This window comes from Gossypium arboreum, chromosome 11 (assembly GCF_025698485.1).
Source record: "Gossypium arboreum isolate Shixiya-1 chromosome 11, ASM2569848v2, whole genome shotgun sequence".
NCBI classification, from domain to species: Eukaryota; Viridiplantae; Streptophyta; class Magnoliopsida; order Malvales; family Malvaceae; genus Gossypium; species Gossypium arboreum.
Window position 1 is genome coordinate 28529657 of NC_069080.1, and position 3806 is coordinate 28533462.

The following is a 3806-nucleotide window of genomic DNA, read 5'->3' on the forward strand; positions in this document are numbered from 1 at the left end:
TGTTATTAGTCTTGATTAGGGATAATAACATAACTTAGGGACCTCTACGGAACAAGTTGAATGAATAAATCGTCCGATTCGGAGCCAGAATTACAAGTAAAGTCAATTGATTTTTCCCAAAAGCAATTCCCTAATTTTTTTCTTTGTGCGATCTTAGTTTATATAATTAGTTAATTAAAACAAAACCTCTTTATTCTTAGGCTAGATAATAAAAAGACAGTCATTACTAGTACTTTTAGTTCCTTTGGGTTCGACAATCCGGTCTTGCTAAAACTATACTACTGTTCAATAGGTAGACTTGCCTACAACGCGATAATAGTTAGTTCAAGAACGAGTAATTATAAATATTTAAAACCTATCACGAAATAACGCGATCATATATGGTCACGAAAATTGGCTTAATTGAAGTAGTCTATGACTTACGAATTTATGCATAGTTTTATTTACAAGTGATGGGTCGTTACCAATTGGCAATGAGTCACTTGAACTGGCCAATTTCGGATGAATTAAAGTGACATGGGAACCCATAAACACTAAGTGGGAAATGACCTATCATTTATGAAACCAATGATATGAGGTTTCCATACATCTAGTTTAATCAAGATTATTTACTAGTGTATAATTGTGTTTTACTTTGAATTTGGTAAGCACTAAGCACAAGTAGTAGAAATGGGTGACTAAAGGCTTGGAAAATAGCCTATTAGAGTCCAAATGGTTAGATACACGGGCATCTGTCTAGGCCATATGTGACACAAGGTTCCCTCCCATGGGCATGTCCTATGGCCGTGTGTCTCCTGTACTTAAATATTTAGCTCAAAGTTGTACACGGGTAGGCCACACGAGCGTGCACCATGGCCGTGTTAAAAGGACAGTGTTGTCCACAGGCAGGCAGCACGGGTGTGTGCCATGGCCGTGTTGATAAGTCAGTGTTGCCCACGGCTAAAGGGCATGGGCGTACCCCAAGTCACACGGGCATGTGAGTCCACACGGCCCACCTACACGGGCGTGTGACACTTTATGATAAGGTAAAATTTCCTAAGGAGCCCAAGGTTTATCGAACGTACCCGAATTTGTCCCGCACTGCCTCTAGGTATGTTATAGGCCTCGAAGGCCTATATAAGGGACGAGTTGTTCATGGATGAAAAGCTTAAAATTTTGAGTAAAACTTGGTGACCCAATTTGATATGTTTCAAAATGTAAAGTCCTGGTAATGCCTCGAACCTTATCCCGGCGTCAGGTATGGGTGAGGGGTGTTACACCCCTCCACAATTGGTGGCTTTATGGATTTTCCCAAGCCATATTTAGTAAAGTTGAAGCCATCAACTTTGCCACATAGATGGTAGGCCAAGGGGTGGCTCTTTGGCTACTATTTTTAGCAAATTTTAGCTGCCACACTCATCTATAAAAACCCTCCTTGGCTGATCATTCGAAGCACACCACAATTCATTCACATATCTTCTCTCCTCTCTCACTTTCTCCTCTCATTTCCCCATTTCAAGTCCCTTTCTCTTGTGCTGATTTCTCCCCTTGGGGAAGGGTTATTCTTCAGCCATTTTGGAGCAACAATTGAGTGTTCATAGAAGCTTTTATCGACAAGGACAACAAAGAACGAAGAACGGAACAACCTAGTCAAGCCACGAAAAAAGACCAGATTTAATTATTGTTCCCTATCTCTTTAATTTTTCTTGTTGTTATGATGAACATATCTATGAATATTTATGTTGTTGGAATGGTTAATTAATTAGTTTAGCTTGAATTTAATTTGTGTTAGTTTGATTGCATTTCATCTGCTTAAATTATTAAAATTGTGTTTATGCTGTTATAGGCCTCGGTAAAATCCTTGATTAAGTAAAATCATGCCTAAGTTATTCTTGCATTACAATTGTAAGATAGCTAATGAATTAATTAATGGACACAATACTTAATCAGTGCATGTTTATTCTTTTAAGGTAGCTGAAGGTTAAATTAGCAATGTATCTGGTGATACACTTGCCTTGCATAACTTGCAAGATTATTGTGATTAAACTGTTTCAAGGTAAGAAGACCTTGTTACCTCACGTAGTCTTTTATGTGCTTATTATATTTAATTAATCATTTGAATTGACATAGGGATATGTAAGAGATTAGTTCAATTTAATGAGTATGTATGTACCATAACATGTTTGCTTATTAAAATATGTTTAATCGTTTGAATTAACATAGGGATATGTTAAGAGATGAATGGATTTGTGTAGGTGTTCATAAGTTAGCAAATTATCGAGTTGCGATGAATTTATTCGTAACAGCATAAGCATGAGCTTAATAATTCTAAGTTAAAGAAATGTAATTAAATTAACACAATTATGTCAGCTTCATTAAATCATATTTTGAAATCATGCATTTCAGATTTATTTCTTTAGTTACTTAGTTAAAAATCTTATTTTTCTTAATCACCCTTTTTAAAACAAAATATTTTCCTTCACCAAAGTGTTTTAAATTGCATTCATAAATAATCCTTTTCACAGTCCCTGTGGGTACGATAACTCAAAATTTACTTGTCACTTTATTACTTGTTGCGATTGTGTACACTTGCACATTCCCGTCGTTCCAAGTTTTTGGCGTCGTTTTCGGGGTCTGTTTTAAAAAGTCATTATTTGTGAATTTGTTAGTTTTACATTTTGGTTTATTTTTCCTGTTTAATTTTTAATTTAATTTTTCTGTGATTATTTCAAGTGTTTATGAGTATTGACCGAATTATTGACCTACTCCCTGTAGACCCTGAGATTGAACGAACTTTTCGATAGAGAAGAAGACAAGCAAATCAAAGAAGGACCGAATATATGAACTTCAAAAATCTGATCCAAGGAAATAAAGTAAACCCTGCTCAAAATCCTATCCTTATTGCTGATGATAGGGATAGAGCTTTACGACAGTATGCCATGCCAGTATTTAATTATCTTAATCCGGGTAGGAGACCTGAAATTGAGGCACAACAGTTCGAGCTGAAGCAAGTCATGTTCCAAATGCTTCAGACATTGGGCCAATTCAATGGAATGCCTACTGAAGATCCTCACCTACACTTAAGACTATTTATGGAGGTGAGCGATTCTTTCAAGTTAGCCGGAGTACCTAAAGATGCATTACGATCGAAGCTGTTCCCATATCACTAGGGGACAGAGCTCAAGCCTGGTTGAACTCATTGCCATTGAACTTAATTTTCACATGGCAAGAGTTAGCAAAAAGATTCCTTATGAAGTATTTCCCGCCTAGCAAGAATGCTAAGTTGAGGAACGAGATCACTGCCTTCCAACAAATGGATGATGAGTCCTTGTATGAGGTATGGGAAAGATACAAAGAGTTATTACGAAAGAGCCCTTATCATGGAATCCCACATTACGTCCAACTTGAGACATTTTATAATGGTCTCAATGCTCACACGAGGATGGTAGTGGACGCTTTTGCTAATGGTGCTCTCCTTTCTAAGTCTTATAACGAGGCTTATGAAATCATTGAGAGGATTGCCAATAACAATTACTAATGGCCAACCAATCGAGCAGCATCAGGAAGATGAGTTGCTGGAATACATGAAGTAGACGCTCTTACTTCACTCGCATCTCAGGTATCATCAATATCCTCAATGTTAAAAAACCTTACTACTAATGGGTCTAACAGTTTTGTAGCACAACAACTAACCCAATTTGAAAGTATAGCCTGTGTCTATTGTGGGGAAAGACGTTTGTTTGAAGAATGTCCATCAAACCCAGAATCCATGTACTACATAGGTAACCAGAAGCAAAATTGAGGAAGGCAAGGATTGCAATCCAATT

The 3806-nt window shown here is 37.0% G+C and overlaps 1 non-coding gene across 1 annotated transcript; it reads right to left on the reverse strand.

Annotated features, from left to right (window-relative positions):
• Positions 1–3259: 3259 nt before the first annotated feature.
• LOC128284959 (small nucleolar RNA R71) lies at positions 3260–3366 on the reverse strand. Its single transcript, XR_008275376.1, has one exon. It is a non-coding gene; the product is annotated as a small nucleolar RNA R71 (small nucleolar RNA).
• Positions 3367–3806: the final 440 nt, after the last annotated feature.